The sequence below is a fragment of the Tupaia chinensis genome, unplaced genomic scaffold, assembly GCF_000334495.1.
Source record: "Tupaia chinensis unplaced genomic scaffold, TupChi_1.0 Scaffold149831_1, whole genome shotgun sequence".
Classification (NCBI taxonomy): domain Eukaryota; kingdom Metazoa; phylum Chordata; class Mammalia; order Scandentia; family Tupaiidae; genus Tupaia; species Tupaia belangeri.
Genome location: NW_006209676.1, coordinates 1,793,166 through 1,811,811, shown reverse-complemented (window position 1 = coordinate 1,811,811; position 18,646 = coordinate 1,793,166). Strand labels below are relative to the sequence as shown.

The 18,646-nt window shown below is 37.4% G+C and overlaps 1 protein-coding gene across 2 annotated transcripts in view; it reads left to right on the top strand.

The window, feature by feature from the left end:
* The window catches only part of PPP2R3A (protein phosphatase 2 regulatory subunit B''alpha), a 228,302-nt gene that overhangs the window by 71,108 nt on the left and 138,548 nt on the right, over window positions 1-18,646 (top strand). The window lies entirely within an intron of this gene.

Sequence of the window (18,646 nt, the reverse complement as noted above, 5' to 3'; positions counted from 1 at the left end):
TTGACCCTGGTTCGAGTCCTGGACCTGGTGGCTTTCTCTCTCTCTCTCTCTCTCTCTGTCTTTCTCTGGTCAAAATTAATTGATAAAATTAAATAAATAATTAAAAATAAATATTTTTTTAAAAATAAATAAAGAAGGCATTTAATAGTAGTTATCATCCTCCCCAGTCAACCAAAAGACTAGTTAGTCATTACTTCATGACTGTAGATCTGTGTAAGGTGCAGTATAGGATGCAAAAGAAGAGAAGACATGGGGATTTTTTTGGTTTTTTTTGTTTGTTTGTTTTTTTAAGAAAGATTCTTGCTATAAGGGTGCAGGTGCTTGCTAGAGAGTCAGAAAGCTAGATATCACCCCCCCAGGGGGGATGGCCATGCCATAATCTCTTCTCTTCCATTCTCCTTTTGGGATTTTGGGCGTGCGCGCATGCACACACACACACACACACACACACACACACATACACACACACATGCTTGACGTGAGTTTTAAGCCACTGGGTCAGGGTCTTGAACTGCAGTCAACCACGTGGGAATCCAGTGATGTAACCATTGCATCATCTGCTGATCCCAAGAAAACATGATTCTTAAAGAGCATAAAATCTGATTAGGAAGACAAAACTAACATTTCTGAAACAGTATGTGAGCATGTAAGCACTACTGTGGAAATATTATTAATGTAATATACCCTCAAAGAAGGCATATTTGGGACCAGCAAATGGCATAGTAGTTACATCACTGGACTCCCATATAGTTTACCACAGTTTGAGCCCTAGACCTGGCAACTTAAACCTCACACCAGGTATGTGAGCGTGCATGCCCAAAATCCTGAGAAGAGGATGGAGAAGAAGGGATTATGGGATGGCCATCCCCCCTAGGAGTGGTTTCTCTCTTTCTATCTCTTGTCTCCTGATGAGCATGTATGCCCTATAGCTGAAAATCTCTCTCAGGTATATTTACCTGTGGGATCCAGCTGCCCTAATCACCAGGCCATGGAACCAGCTCATAGGTATATTTCTGTAGTGCTCAAATTTTTTGCTACAACCAATATTATCTTTTCATAAGAAGAAAAAAAAAAATAAAGGGAAATTTTCTAAGAGACCCTAAGGGATTCCAATTTTGTAGCTAGGTTTGAGCCCCTAAAGTTAGGTTTTTTTCTAGTGTGACCATCTTTAGAAGTTGGATAAAATTACCTGTGTAAACTGGTAACTTAACAAGCTCAATTATACCATACCTACAGTCTCCCTATTTCATAAAACCTGAGAATCACATGCAGAACTTTGATCACAGTCTTGCCATTTCCCCTGAGATTACCAGCAAACAATATCTAATGTAGACTAGATCTGAGGAGATTGTCTATCATCTCCTTCCATGGATGTGCTTTTGGAGACCTCAGTTGAGGTATTTACCCTGGGAAGTGCTTTGGCATCCAAAGGCATTGCTCCATCCACTGTTGGAACTACAAGATAATGTTCATTATAAGCACGGTCTTTGACCATCAATTCCAGCCTTCTGTTTTGACATCTGTCAAATCAGCTCTTACCCAAAATTACTGAGAAGTTGTCTATACACACAACTACCAGGAAAGACACTAGGGTAAGGTATTTTATTTAACATTGGCAGTGTTAATGAATTGGAAACTCTCTCTTCCTTCTAACTTTTGTATCTAACATATTTATAGTCCAAAGTGAATAATGAGCAATCTCAAATGAAGTAATTTCTCAAGGAAAGAGAGAAGAAAAGCAGACTAAAATCACAGAACTCCAAAAAGTAGAAACTCTAAGGATCTAAGAATGATTGTACCTGATAGTTGTAGGCTCTTAATTCTCTCTCCCTGCCCTAGGTCCTAGAAGAACATCTTCTCCAAGTATTAGGAACATTGAAAGGGAAAAATATTACATTTATGAGTTCCTTCTGTTATTAGTTATGAAACTTGTTCCTATCATTTGGAAGCAATTTAAGCAAGACTCAGAAATGCTTACTAGAGCTCTGTGACACACATGTCTTCCTGTTTTGCAGCAGTGAATGTAAAGCTAGATGAGTCTGGGAACAGAGAAACCATTGGTATCCACCACACCTGGCCTTCTTTCCTCACCCTAGAGTTTCACTATTTAAGAATAAATAACATATTGGTACCAGCAGTTAGTGTAATGGCTATGTCGCTGGACTCCCATGTAGTCGACCGCGGTTCAAGTCCCAGACCCGGCGGCCTAAACTTACGCCGGGCGCATGTGCGTGCATGCCCAAGATCCCGAGAGGAGAATGGAGAAGGAACTGCGACGTGGCCATCCCCCCTGGGGGATGATTTCTTGCTTTCTATCTCTCTGTCTTTGTCTGTTTGGCGAGCACACACACCCTATAGCGAAAACCTCTCCCCACCCCAAAAAAAAAGTAAAAAAAAAAAGAATAAATAATATATTAAGAACAAATAAGCCATTAAACAGTGAAAAAACACAAAGGTAGAGTATAAAGGAAAAGGTAATGGAATATTTTCAGCTAATTAGCTTATAATCACCAGGCTCACTCTTTTTTAAAAAAAATGCTAGAGGGCACATGTGCACACAAGTGAGAAAGATTGAGAAAGAAAAAGTACCCCTTAATAGGACCAGGTCATACCACAGTTCTTCTTTTTTCTTCAAATTTTTTATCTTTTTAGGACCTTGGGCACATACTCACATGCCTGGTGTAACGCTGTCAGGGCCAGAATTTGAATCTCAGTCATCCATATGGGATCCAGCTTCCTCTACATTGTACCTAACCACACCTGGAGAGGAGTCCAACTTTACTTTCCTCTCTTAAAGCCTATCTACAATATTTCGAACAGCATCTATGATTCCGAGTTACTACCTTTTATTTTATTTTGTTTTTAAGATTTTTGCCTCTCCCACATGCGCTCTCAGGAGAGGAGAACTGACAGAGACAGTAGGGGAGAAAGTGAGAAATCATCCTCCAGTGGGATGGCCACACCATGATCACTTCTCCATTCTCCTCCTGGGATTTTGGGCATGCATATACGTGTGCCCAGCATGATTGTCAAGCTGCCAGGTCTGAGACTCAAACCTTAGTCTGCCATGTGGAAGTCCAGCTCCTTAACCACCACGCCACCTGCTGCCCCCCTCCCAAGTTATTACCTTTTAAACTATATCCAGTTAGAGCCACAAAATAAGAAGGCATTTTATTGAGATACAATTTACTTAGCATAAAATTCACAGTATACAATAAATTTCAAGTACACAGTTTAGTAGTTTTTAGTATATTCACAAAGTTAGGTGACTATCCTAGACAGAAACGCCTATTCATTAAGTCTCTTCCCATTTCCCGCCTGCCCCAAGACTCTGGCAACCACAGTACACTTTATATCTCTGTAGATTTGCCTATTCTAGATGTTTTATGTAAATAGAATCATATAACGTAGTCTTTTTTTTCTGGCTTCTTTCATTTGGTGTATGAAAGAAGGTTTTATTGTATACCAAGTAAGACAATGTCGTTTGTAGTCTGGCTTATTTCACTTAGAACTAACATGTTCTAGGTTCAAGTACTTTGTATCTGATAACGGTATTTTGTTCTTTGTGGCTGAGTAGTATTCCATTTATGTGCCTTTTTTCTTTTTTTTTTAAGTTTTGCTATGGGGCACGTGTGCTTGCCAGAGAGAGACAGAGAAAATGGTAAAGTGAGAAATCAGCCTCCAGGAGGGGATGGCCACACCACAGTCTCTTCTTCCCCAGCCTCCTCGCTAGATTTTGGGCACACACCTGCTCAGTGTGATTTTCAGGCCACCAGACCCAGGACTCAAACCATGCAGTTGACCTTGTGGGAATCCAGTATCTTAACCTCCATGCCCTTGCTGACCCACTGTGTCACTTTTTTAATTCAGTCATCAGTTATTAAACACTTACGTTGACTCTGTGTTTTAGCTATTGTAAATAATGCTGTAATAAACATGAGTGTGCACCTGTCTGAGTAACCTGTCTCAGCTTTCTGACTAATTTCCTGTCCTTTGTGTAAATACACTCAGGAGTGGGATTACAGGGTCATATGGTAGTTCCATTTGTAAATTTTTGAGGGACGTCCATATTTTTTTCCAAAATGGTTGTACTAATTTACATTCCCATCAACAGTGCAGGAGGGTTCCATTTTCACCATAGACTCACCAGCACTTGTTCCTTGTTTTTTGATCATAGCCATTCTACTGGGGTTAGGTGATACCTCATTGTGGTTTTGATTTGTATTTCCCATATGATAAGCTATATTGAGCATTTTTTCTTATGCTTTTTGGCCATGTGTATGTCTTCCTTTGACAGCTGTTTGCTCAGATCAGTTTTCTGTTTTTTAAACTGAATTGTTAGTTTTTCTGCAGGTAAGCTGCTTGAGTTCCCTGTATATTCTGGTTATTAAGCCCTAATCTGAAGTATAGTTCACAAATATTTTCTCCTGTTCTATGGCTGTCTCTGTTTCCTTTGCTGTGCAGAAGCTTTTTATTGAGTCATCAGAAAAGTCATGATGGAAGTCATGATGAATTTTTCTGTTTTTCTATGCAAAAATGCATCATGATTTTCCCAAAGACCCAATAGTTTGTGTAATTCCACCTGTCTGTTTTTGGAGTTGTTGACCACACTTTCAGGATCTTATTTAAGCTACTCCGCTGTCTTCAAGTGTTTCTCCTCTGTTTTCCACAAGTGATTTTTTTAATTTGAAGCTTTAGAGTTTTGATCCATTTTAAGTCGACTTTTGTTAAAGATGAGCGATAGGGCCCTCATTTACTTTTCTGCAGGTGGATAACCAGTTTTCCCAGCACCATTTGCTGAAAAGATTTTCTTTTCTCCACTGAATTGTTTTGTATCTTTTGTCAGAAATCAGTTAGCTATATGATTTTGTGTTTATTTCTGGATTCTCTTTTCTGTACCATTAGTTTGTGTGTCTGTTTTTGTACCATTATCATGCCATTTTGATTGTCACAGATTTGATTCGGATATTTTATGATTCTGGTTAATTTTTTTTTCTATTTCTGTGAAGAATGTCACTGGTAATTTGATAAGCATTGCGTTGAATTTATAAATTAATTTGGAGAGACTCAACATTTTAGTTCTATAGATTCTTACACTCTAAGAACAGGGATGTCTTTCCATATTTTTGTATCATTTTCAATTTCTTTCTTTAGTTTTTCAGAGTTTTTCTTGTAGAGTTCTTTTACCTCTTTGTTTAGATTTATTCCTAAGTATTTTCTGTGTGTGGGGGTGCTATTAATAATGAAATTCTGCCTCCAGGCATTCATTATTAGTGTATTAATAAGGTATAGATTTTTGTATATTGATTTTGTATCCTGCAACTTTAATGAATTCATTTATCACTTCTAGGAGTTTGTGTGTGTGTGTGTGTGTGTGTTTGTGTGTATTTTTGAATTTTCTGCATATGTAATTATGTAGTCTGTAAAGAGGGACAATTTAACGTCTTCCTTTCCTATTTGGATGCCTTTTATTTCATCCTCTTGTCCAATCGTATTGGATAGGACTTCCAATATTCTCTTGAAAAGGAGTGGAAAAGTGGGCAGCCTTGTCTTGTTCCAGTTTTTAGTGGAAAGCATTTCGTTCTTTTCCCTTTTCAGTATAATGTTAGCTATGGGTTTGTCATAGATGGCTTTTATTGTATTGAGAAATGTACCTTCTATACCTATGTTTTTGAGTGTTTTAATCATGGGGAGACATTTTATTTTATCAAATGCTTTTTCTGTATCAATTTACATGATCATATGATTTTTATCTTTGTATTACTGTGATGTATTATATTTATTGTTTTGCATATGTTGAACCATCCTTGTATCCCTAGGACAAAGCTTACTTGGTCGTTGTGCATAATCTTGTAATGTGCTGTTGAATTCAATTTGCTGATATCTTGTTGAAGATTTTTGCAACTGTATTCATCAGGACTAGAGAACTGTAGTTTGTTTATTTGTTTTATTCTGTCCTTATCTGCTTTTAGTATTAAAACGGTGGAAGCTTCATATAATAAGCTTGGGAGAGTTCCTTCCATTTGGATTGTCTTTAAAAGTTTGTAAAATTCAGAAATAAGGACATCAGAACCTGGGCTTTTCTTTGTTGGGAGTCTTTGTAACTGATTCGATCTCGTTGCTTGTTATTAATTTTTTCAGGCTTTCTATTTCTTCCTAGTTCAATCTAGGTATATTGTATATTTTCAGAATTTCTTTTTTCATTTCTTCTCGGTTTACCGGTATACTCATACTATTCTCTAATGGTTTTATTTATTTCTGCAGTGTCTGTTATAATATCACCTTTTTTCGTTTCAGATTTTATTTACCTGGATCCTTTCTCTAGCTTTCTTAGTTTGCCTAGCTAATGGTTCCTTGATTTTGTTTATCCTCAAAAACCCCAGCTTTTTGTTTGCTTTTTTAGGATTAGTAGTCTTTTTTTTTGTTTTTTTAAGAATTTTTTGCCATAGAGCATGTGTGCTTACCAGAGAGAAAGAGACAGAGAGAGAAGGAGAGTGAGAAATCATCTCACAGGGGGATGATCACACCACAATCCTTTTTCCTCTGTTCTTCTCTTGGAATTTTGGGCAAGTATGCACATGGACCCAGCGTGTTTTTCAGACCATTGGATCCAGAACTCAAACAACAGATTTGGCAAGTGGAAGCCAGCACCTTATTCACCATATCACCTGCCGGCCCATATGGTTCTTTCATGCTCCATTTTATTTATTTCTCCTCGAATCTTTTATTATTACATTTGTTCTAGTACTTCTTGGATTTTTGTTGTTGTTGTTGTTGCTTTTTCAGTTCCTTGAAATACGTCATTAGATTATTTATTTGCTACCTTTCTATTTTTTTTCTTGAGGGCAAGAATTGCTATAAACTTTCCTCTTAAGACTAACTTTCAGTGTATCCCAGAGATTGTGAAGATTATAGAGTTATGTTCTCATTATCATTTATTTAAGAAAATCTCCTATTTCATTTGCAATTTCTTCAGTAGCTTTAAAGTCATTCAGGAGTAAATTGTTTCGTTTCCATGTTATTTGTGTATTTTTGAAGGTTTTCTCTGTTGTTGTTTTCAAGTTTAATTCCATTGTGGTCAGTCTTTGAAAATTTTCCATGTGGAGCCAAGAAAAAAATATATATATGGTAGTTATTGGGTAAAATGTTCTGCAAATGTCTGTCAACTCCATTTGATTAATGGTATCATTTAGCTCCTATGTCTTTCTGTTTATTTTTTGTCTAGGTGACCAGTTCAGTAGTGAGAGTGAGGTATAGAAATTCCCAATCAGTAGTGTGCTGCAGTCTCTCTCTCCTTTTAGGTCTGGCAGTCTTAAAAAAAATGCTAGAGGGCACATGTGCACACAAGTGAGAAAGATTGAGAAAGAAAAAGTACCCCTTAATAGGACCAGGTCATACCACAGTTCTTCTTTTTTCTTCAAATTTTTTATCTTTTTAGGACCTTGGGCACATACTCACATGCCTGGTGTAACGCTGTCAGGGCCAGAATTTGAATCTCAGTCATCCATATGGGATCCAGCTTCCTCTACATTGTACCTAACCACACCTGGAGAGGAGTCCAACTTTACTTTCCTCTCTTAAAGCCTATCTACAATATTTCGAACAGCATCTATGATTCCGAGTTACTACCTTTTATTTTATTTTGTTTTTAAGATTTTTGCCTCTCCCACATGCGCTCTCAGGAGAGGAGAACTGACAGAGACAGTAGGGGAGAAAGTGAGAAATCATCCTCCAGTGGGATGGCCACACCATGATCACTTCTCCATTCTCCTCCTGGGATTTTGGGCATGCATATACGTGTGCCCAGCATGATTGTCAAGCTGCCAGGTCTGAGACTCAAACCTTAGTCTGCCATGTGGAAGTCCAGCTCCTTAACCACCACGCCACCTGCTGCCCCCCTCCCAAGTTATTACCTTTTAAACTATATCCAGTTAGAGCCACAAAATAAGAAGGCATTTTATTGAGATACAATTTACTTAGCATAAAATTCACAGTATACAATAAATTTCAAGTACACAGTTTAGTAGTTTTTAGTATATTCACAAAGTTAGGTGACTATCCTAGACAGAAACGCCTATTCATTAAGTCTCTTCCCATTTCCCGCCTGCCCCAAGCCTCTGGCAACCACAGTACACTTTATATCTCTGTAGATTTGCCTATTCTAGATGTTTTATGTAAATAGAATCATATAACGTAGTCTTTTTTTTCTGGCTTCTTTCATTTGGTGTATGAAAGAAGGTTTTATTGTATACCAAGTAAGACAATGTCGTTTGTAGTCTGGCTTATTTCACTTAGAACTAACATGTTCTAGGTTCAAGTACTTTGTATCTGATAACGGTATTTTGTTCTTTGTGGCTGAGTAGTATTCCATTTATGTGCCTTTTTTCTTTTTTTTTTAAGTTTTGCTATGGGGCACGTGTGCTTGCCAGAGAGAGACAGAGAAAATGGTAAAGTGAGAAATCAGCCTCCAGGAGGGGATGGCCACACCACAGTCTCTTCTTCCCCAGCCTCCTCGCTAGATTTTGGGCACACACCTGCTCAGTGTGATTTTCAGGCCACCAGACCCAGGACTCAAACCATGCAGTTGACCTTGTGGGAATCCAGTATCTTAACCTCCATGCCCTTGCTGACCCACTGTGTCACTTTTTTAATTCAGTCATCAGTTATTAAACACTTACGTTGACTCTGTGTTTTAGCTATTGTAAATAATGCTGTAATAAACATGAGTGTGCACCTGTCTGAGTAACCTGTCTCAGCTTTCTGACTAATTTCCTGTCCTTTGTGTAAATACACTCAGGAGTGGGATTACAGGGTCATATGGTAGTTCCATTTGTAAATTTTTGAGGGACGTCCATATTTTTTTCCAAAATGGTTGTACTAATTTACATTCCCATCAACAGTGCAGGAGGGTTCCATTTTCACCATAGACTCACCAGCACTTGTTCCTTGTTTTTTGATCATAGCCATTCTACTGGGGTTAGGTGATACCTCATTGTGGTTTTGATTTGTATTTCCCATATGATAAGCTATATTGAGCATTTTTTCTTATGCTTTTTGGCCATGTGTATGTCTTCCTTTGACAGCTGTTTGCTCAGATCAGTTTTCTGTTTTTTAAACTGAATTGTTAGTTTTTCTGCAGGTAAGCTGCTTGAGTTCCCTGTATATTCTGGTTATTAAGCCCTAATCTGAAGTATAGTTCACAAATATTTTCTCCTGTTCTATGGCTGTCTTTGGTTCCTTTGCCTTGCAGAAGCTTTTTATTGAGTCATCAGAAAAGTCATGATGGAAGTCATGATGAATTTTTCTGTTTTTCTATGCAAAAATGCATCATGATTTTCCCAAAGACCCAATAGTTTGTGTAATTCCACCTGTCTGTTTTTGGAGTTGTTGACCACACTTTCAGGATCTTATTTAAGCTACTCCGCTGTCTTCAAGTGTTTCTCCTCTGTTTTCCACAAGTGATTTTTTTAATTTGAAGCTTTAGAGTTTTGATCCATTTTAAGTCGACTTTTGTTAAAGATGAGCGATAGGGCCCTCATTTACTTTTCTGCAGGTGGATAACCAGTTTTCCCAGCACCATTTGCTGAAAAGATTTTCTTTTCTCCACTGAATTGTTTTGTATCTTTTGTCAGAAATCAGTTAGCTATATGATTTTGTGTTTATTTCTGGATTCTCTTTTCTGTACCATTAGTTTGTGTGTCTGTTTTTGTACCATTATCATGCCATTTTGATTGTCACAGATTTGATTCGGATATTTTATGATTCTGGTTAATTTTTTTTTCTATTTCTGTGAAGAATGTCACTGGTAATTTGATAAGCATTGCGTTGAATTTATAAATTAATTTGGAGAGACTCAACATTTTAGTTCTATAGATTCTTACACTCTAAGAACAGGGATGTCTTTCCATATTTTTGTATCATTTTCAATTTCTTTCTTTAGTTTTTCAGAGTTTTTCTTGTAGAGTTCTTTTACCTCTTTGTTTAGATTTATTCCTAAGTATTTTCTGTGTGTGGGGGTGCTATTAATAATGAAATTCTGCCTCCAGGCATTCATTATTAGTGTATTAATAAGGTATAGATTTTTGTATATTGATTTTGTATCCTGCAACTTTAATGAATTCATTTATCACTTCTAGGAGTTTGTGTGTGTGTGTGTGTGTGTGTTTGTGTGTATTTTTGAATTTTCTGCATATGTAATTATGTAGTCTGTAAAGAGGGACAATTTAACGTCTTCCTTTCCTATTTGGATGCCTTTTATTTCATCCTCTTGTCCAATCGTATTGGATAGGACTTCCAATATTCTCTTGAAAAGGAGTGGAAAAGTGGGCAGCCTTGTCTTGTTCCAGTTTTTAGTGGAAAGCATTTCGTTCTTTTCCCTTTTCAGTATAATGTTAGCTATGGGTTTGTCATAGATGGCTTTTATTGTATTGAGAAATGTACCTTCTATACCTATGTTTTTGAGTGTTTTAATCATGGGGAGACATTTTATTTTATCAAATGCTTTTTCTGTATCAATTTACATGATCATATGATTTTTATCTTTGTATTACTGTGATGTATTATATTTATTGTTTTGCATATGTTGAACCATCCTTGTATCCCTAGGACAAAGCTTACTTGGTCGTTGTGCATAATCTTGTAATGTGCTGTTGAATTCAATTTGCTGATATCTTGTTGAAGATTTTTGCAACTGTATTCATCAGGACTAGAGAACTGTAGTTTGTTTATTTGTTTTATTCTGTCCTTATCTGCTTTTAGTATTAAAACGGTGGAAGCTTCATATAATAAGCTTGGGAGAGTTCCTTCCATTTGGATTGTCTTTAAAAGTTTGTAAAATTCAGAAATAAGGACATCAGAACCTGGGCTTTTCTTTGTTGGGAGTCTTTGTAACTGATTCGATCTCGTTGCTTGTTATTAATTTTTTCAGGCTTTCTATTTCTTCCTAGTTCAATCTAGGTATATTGTATATTTTCAGAATTTCTTTTTTCATTTCTTCTCGGTTTACCGGTATACTCATACTATTCTCTAATGGTTTTATTTATTTCTGCAGTGTCTGTTATAATATCACCTTTTTTCGTTTCAGATTTTATTTACCTGGATCCTTTCTCTAGCTTTCTTAGTTTGCCTAGCTAATGGTTCCTTGATTTTGTTTATCCTCAAAAACCCCAGCTTTTTGTTTGCTTTTTTAGGATTAGTAGTCTTTTTTTTTGTTTTTTTAAGAATTTTTTGCCATAGAGCATGTGTGCTTACCAGAGAGAAAGAGACAGAGAGAGAAGGAGAGTGAGAAATCATCTCACAGGGGGATGATCACACCACAATCCTTTTTCCTCTGTTCTTCTCTTGGAATTTTGGGCAAGTATGCACATGGACCCAGCGTGTTTTTCAGACCATTGGATCCAGAACTCAAACAACAGATTTGGCAAGTGGAAGCCAGCACCTTATTCACCATATCACCTGCCGGCCCATATGGTTCTTTCATGCTCCATTTTATTTATTTCTCCTCGAATCTTTTATTATTACATTTGTTCTAGTACTTCTTGGATTTTTGTTGTTGTTGTTGTTGCTTTTTCAGTTCCTTGAAATACGTCATTAGATTATTTATTTGCTACCTTTCTATTTTTTTTCTTGAGGGCAAGAATTGCTATAAACTTTCCTCTTAAGACTAACTTTCAGTGTATCCCAGAGATTGTGAAGATTATAGAGTTATGTTCTCATTATCATTTATTTAAGAAAATCTCCTATTTCATTTGCAATTTCTTCAGTAGCTTTAAAGTCATTCAGGAGTAAATTGTTTCGTTTCCATGTTATTTGTGTATTTTTGAAGGTTTTCTCTGTTGTTGTTTTCAAGTTTAATTCCATTGTGGTCAGTCTTTGAAAATTTTCCATGTGGAGCCAAGAAAAAAATATATATATGGTAGTTATTGGGTAAAATGTTCTGCAAATGTCTGTCAACTCCATTTGATTAATGGTATCATTTAGCTCCTATGTCTTTCTGTTTATTTTTTGTCTAGGTGACCAGTTCAGTAGTGAGAGTGAGGTATAGAAATTCCCAATCAGTAGTGTGCTGCAGTCTCTCTCTCCTTTTAGGTCTGGCAGTCTTTATGTATTTGGGTGCTCCAAAGTTGGGTATGTAATATGTATAATTGTTATATCTTTTTGGTGAGTTAATTCCTTTACTACCATATAATAATCTTCTAATGATCTTCTTTGTATGTTTTATAGTTTTTAGCTTGAAGTCTATTTTGTCTAATACCAGTATTACAACTCCTGTTTGTTTGGGGTTTTTTTGGTCTTTTTGTATGTTTGTTTGTTTTTTTGTTGTTGTTGTTTTGGTTTCTGTTTGCATGAAATGACTTTTTCCAACCCTTCATTTTCCATCTGTTTAAGTCTTTATCAATGAGATGTGTTCCTTGGGACCAGCAGTTGACGTAATGGCTGTGTTGCTGGACTCCCATGTAGTTGACTGTGGTTCAAGTCCTAGACCTGGTGACTTAAACTAACGTGTGTGCATGTGTGCCCAAGATCCTGAGAGGAGAATGGAGGAGAAAAGATTGCAGCATGGCCATTCCCCCAGCTGGGTGATTTCTCGCTTTCTTTCTCTGTCTCTGTCTTTTTGGCACATGCACACCCCCTATAGCAAGAAAAAAAAACTCAAATAAATAAATAAATAATTTTTAAAAAGAGATGTGTTTCTTGTAAGCAACATATAAAAAGCTCCTATTTTCTCATCCATTCAGTCAGTCTCTTTTAATTGGGAAATTTAATTTATTAACATTCAGCATTGTTATTTATATATGTGGACTTACTCTTGCCATTTTGTTAGTTATTTTCCTAGCTGTTTTATGTTTTGTTATTCATATTTATCTCCCTTTTGTTTTGCTGCTGTAACACTCCCTTGAGTAGTTCTGAAGAGCTGGTCTACCAGTTGCAAATTCTTGCTGTTTTTGTTTATCTGGGAATGATTTTATTTCTCCTTCCAGTTTGAAGGATGATCTTGCCAGTTATAGTATTCTTTGCTGAAATTGTTTTCCTTTTTGAATTTTGAATGTGCCTTTCCATTTCCTCCTTGCCTCATGATTTCTGCTGAAAGGTCCAAAATTACTCTGATGGGGGCATCCATTAAAAGTACCTTGACTCTTCTATCTTGCCACTTTTAGAATATTATCTTTGACTTTTGTTGTTTTGGCATGATGTGCCTTGGAGAGAATCTTCCTATCTTAATTCTATTTGGTATGCTTTTTATTTTCTGGATCTGGATATCAGTATATCTTTCTAGATTTGGGAAATTTTTAGAAAGCGTTTGATGAAAGAAATTTGCTGTGCCTTTACCTTTGTCTTTGCATTCTGGACTACCCATTATCCAGATGTTTGGCTGCTTTAATAGTGTCTAAAATTTCCCATATGTTGTCCTCATTTTTTTTTAAGAGAGGTTTTTTGCTGTAGGGTGTACGTGATTCACCGGAGAAACAGAGAAAGACAGAGAGCTAGAAATCACCCTGTAGGAGGGACGGCCATGCTGCAATCCCTTCTTCTCTATTTTCCTCCTGGGATTTTGGGCATGCACACGTGTGCCTGGCATGAATTTCTTTTTATTATTTTTTTAATATTTATTCATTCATTTATTTTTTTAATTTGACCAGAGAGAGACAGAGGGTGAGAGTGAGAGAGAGGGGAAGTGAGAAAGCAAGCCACCAGATTCAGGACTCGAACCCTGGTGGGCCATGGGGGAGTGTCCAGTGCCTTAACCACCATGCCCACCTGCTGGTCCCCAGCCTGGTATGAATTTCAAGCTGTCAGGTCCAGGATTTGAACCCTGGTAGGCCATGTGGGAGTCCAGCAACATAACCATTACACCATCTACTGGTCCTGTGTTGTCCTCATTTTTAATGGTAATTTTTTTCATTCTTTTTAGTGACTTGGACTGAATCAGAGGTTTTTGTCTTCAAGCTCAGAATTTCTTTCTTCTGAGTGGTCTAATTTGTTGTTAATACTTTCAAGAGAGGTTTGGCTTCCTATATTACATCTTTCATCTCTAGGAGTTCTGTTTGATTATTTTTTAGGGTGTCTATTTATAGAACTCTTCCTTTGTGTCATGAAATGATTTTCTCATCTCCTGGAATTGATTGTCTCTTTTCTCTTGTATCTCATTGAGTTTTGTTATGATTAATATTCTGAATTCCTTTTCTGACATTTCAGTGATTTCCTATATGCTAGTCATTGTTGGCAAGAGATAATTTTTTTTTCATATTTTTTTGTGTTTGTGCAGTGATTTTTAAGCATCTGATAGAGTACTTGCTTCTTCCTGATTTGTAGAGTAGATTCTAGATATCCTTAAATATAGTTGAAAGAATATACAAACACTTGACTTTATATGACTCCAATTATACAGTTGCTTTCAGAATTCTCCTTCTATCACTTTTTCTCCTGTATCAGATGGAGTCACATATAATTGATGAAAAGCTGGGCTCTCAGTCAGGGAAGACCCATGTAAATCACGGTCTCCCATGCTTTACTGAGTGATGGAGTCTAGTCAAGGGTATGGAAAGCTTTGTCCTCAGAACCATATGATCTTCCCTCCAGAATTACCAGGCATATTTCCATGGCCCAGCGGGGAATTTTCTCTATGTCAACAGTGTTGGACTTGGGACCCTCCCTCTTGTTCTCTGTTCTCTGCCCCCTCCTCCCTCTTTCTAATGGGCCGAAGCCAAAACTGGCACTGACAATGGCTAGGGCATGGGGCTTGGGACCTATTCCATTGTTTAGAATACCACATTTTGTTTATCCTCTTGTTTATCATTACATGAACGTTTGAGTTGTTTCTACTTTTTGGCTATTATAAATAATGCAGCTAAGCATTCACATACTGTGGGGAGCCAAGAAGACTTGAGGAACGTGTAGGACGTGACCACTAGATGGAGACCAAGGTTATTGTCTGGACCTAACCTTGGGTGGCTGAATTGTTATGTGCAGAATGTTCCAAGTATTGTTACAACAACCTGATAAACTCAGCAAGGACTTTTGAGTTCCACGTTAAGGAAGCCAAATGTTTCTGTATAAAACACAGCAATAAACTTAACTTGTGGCTGACCAGTATTGACTGGCAGTCCTCCTATTTCTATCCTATCTTCTTGTCTTTTCTTTAAATCCTCGCCCCCCCAACTCAGGAACTGTTCCCCAATAGCAGGTCCGACAACATACAGGTTTTTGTATGGTGGACAGAGAAAGGCTTCTGATTTAGCATTTTTACTTTTTTTTTTCTTTTCTTGAGAGGTTTTTGCTATAGGGCATGTTGCGCTCGCCAGACAGAGAGAGACAGAGAAACAGAAAACAAGAAATTACCCCCGAGGGGGGATGGCCACGCCACAATCCTTTCTCCTCCGTTCTCCTCTCAGGATCTTGGGCACACACGCACACGCGCCCGGCATGAGTTTTAAGCCACTGAGTCCGGGACACGAATCGTGGTCAACTACATGGAAGTCCAGCAACATAGCCATTATGCCAACTGCTGGTCCCAGCATTTTTGCTTTTTTAAAACAGCAAGTTTCCTTTTGATAATCAGAAATACCTTCCTGAGATACCAGAATCTCCTACTTAACATTTAACTTTTTTCCTATAGTATCTTCTAGAGAGCAAAATCTTTGATGTCATTTCAAACTGATTCTCTGTTGTCTTCCTGGACCTGTTTCTAACATTCATCTCAACACAGGTCCTCACACAGCTGCGTTCATTTCCTAGCTTTGCATGTGTTTTTGTCACTCAGATTTTTAAAATTTTGCTGCCCAGATTATTTAATCATTCTTCCTAACTCTATGGTTTTAGCTGATGATATCATCCCAGACTCCATAAGCATATTCAACTGGAACTAGTAAGTGACTTTGCACATTAGTGTATGAAATAAAGGGCTACGCCTATTTTGGCATAACACATTGCATATACAATAATAACTTTTAACACTTCTACAGCAAATCGAAATAAGTGATTTACTTCTTCAGACAAATGTTTTAAATTCTTTTCTTCTGTGCAGTCAACTCATTTATGTCTTAAATCATCCCAAAGAGTAGATTCTTTCCATAAAGAAAGAATTAAGATTGTGTTTCACCATTGTCATTATTTTCAAAGGGAAGAAGGGACAGGGAATTATAAGAGGATTTGCGAAGTTATGAAAAATCCATCCTGAGTTTCAAACCAAACCTCAAAGAATGATTTCTATAAAAATGGAGTGTGTTAGATCACATACAGTTTTATTCTCTTTCATTTCCTTCCTAGTTTCACCTTCTTTCAGAGTACAAGCTCATTTTAAACTCACTTCTCCATTCTATATACTTTTAGGACTTGGTAAGAGAGAATCTTTTCTCACTTGGCATATTGTAAGCTATCCTAAAAAAAAAAAAATTATTATTTTCAGTTTTCAGTCATAGCAGAGAGTCAGACTCTCTTCCATAAGACCCTGCCAGGGAACCTGTGAAACCCATACCCAGGAACCTATCCCAACTGCTTATCTTTAAGAAAGATGGTCTGTATTGCCTAGACATGCTCATTCTGGAGAAAGATGTATTTAATTATAAAGCAAGAAAGGAGCCCCAGTCCAGGCAGCTGAATCTCAAGGTAGCAACTGACATTTCCTAGTCATCCTCACACCAGAGAGTGCAAGTCTCTTGCATCCTTTAGTCAAGTTCTCATATCACTGTTACTCTGAAGATCAAGATTGAACACGTGATCCAGATTAGACAGCCTGTGTCTTCAGAAAGGTTATGTTTTCAATGAGGGATAGGCCAAGCAAAGATTCAGGTAGGTAGCCTTGTGACCAGCTGTCTTGTTAGGATGGACTTCATATATGCTGTAGCGAGCATGAGAAAAGATCTCTTATCCTATTCCAGAAGGATATTGGGAAAACTATTACAACTAACTCTGTCCATTCTAACTGCCCACAGCTCCTTATTTTCCATGTTTTCAAATCAAATTAATGAGCTCTGTGTTTATGGTTCTCTGTTCTTTTTCATCATGGCTAGTCCCTCCAGGGGTTGAAACCTCTCACCGAGAGACAACTAGGTTGTTTATTCTTACGACACCCAGCCCCGTGGATTGTACTTTCTATTATGATCAAAAAGGAGAAAGAAGAGAGTAGATCATAGATCATGTTTTTGTCTGTGGTGAAATTCCTCTATGTTAGCCCTTTTCCCAGTAAAGAGGTCATACTGAAACTGATGTTCTTTGGTCCAGTTTCATGTACTCCTTGAAATTAACTCACATTTTCAAATTCTTACTGGATCTAAGCAGGCACACTTTTTTTTTTTTTTTTTACAAACACAAATACTAAAACAGTAAATAAACCAGCCTCTTGCCATTCTTCCTTCATAGACCAGTTCTTTTCTAAGCCCTTTATGGTCCTCCTATTTTCTCCCCTCTGAATATTTTGGAAAACAGTTTAATAAATCAAAACTTAGATGAAGCTTATTTCATCATCAAAAACATGAAGAAATGTTTTCTTGCTTATGAGGGGAAACAACAGAATAAGCTTTTAACCTCTTTGCTGACTTTGAAATTCAGAGATTTACAGGAAGTAAATGAAATGAAAGTATTTCTGTCCTTTGATTCAAACCTACACTGGAGGTGTAATGAGGAAAAGAAGAGAGCACTTTAACCTCTCTCTTCTCACACCCAGAAAAGTATCTGGTACATAATAAATAATCATAGAAATATTTGTTGAGTGACTGAGTGACTTTAAAATTGACCTTGCCTTCAAGAGTTTAGACATGGTTAGGAAATAATTATCAGATTATAAAATATTATAGTAGAAACTCTTCTTCTAGACCTGATTGTGTTTAATGGTTAATCACTAGGGAATTATAAACTATAAGTATGTACACTCTAAGATGTGTATCTTAAACATTTTATTTTAACTCAAGACATTAACTTATTCAGATATCCTTTCTTTTTTTTTTTTTTTAAATTTTTCCAGAGGGCATGCATGCCTTCCAGAGACAGACAGAGGGGGAAGAAGGAGAAAGCACCTCCTGATGGAGCATGGTCATGCTGCAGTCTCCTCTCCTCCATTTCTTCATCTTGTTGAGATTTGGGGTACACATGGACCCAGAATGGTTTTCAAGTCACCAGAACCTGGATTTGAACCACTCAGTCAGCCATGTAAGATCAGGCTCTCTTGGGACCAGCAGTTAGCATAATGGCTTTGTCACTGGACTCCCATGTAGTTGACCGCAGTTCAAGTCCCAGACCCGGTGACTTAAACTCATGCCGGGTGTGTGTGTGCACATGCCCAAGATCCCAAGAGGAAAATGGAGGAGAAGGGATTGTGGCGTGGCCATCCCCTCTGGGGGATGATTTCTCGCTTTCTGTCTCTCTGTCTCTCTCTGTCTTTCTGGTGAGTGCAAGCGCCCTATGGCAAAAACCTTTCCCCCCCCAAAAAAAGAGATCAGGCTCCCTTAATGGGCCAGCCTCAGACATCTTTTACTATAAAGCCAAACCTTCTTCTTGGAGTAAGAATCTCATAATTGGAGTTTTGGGACATCTTTCTATAATAAATTGCACTCATAATACATTTGTTGACAGATTTCCAGTTTTAGATTCTTTTTTTTTTTTTTGGGAGAGGTTTTTGCTATAGGGCGCGTGCACTCGCCAGACAGAGAGA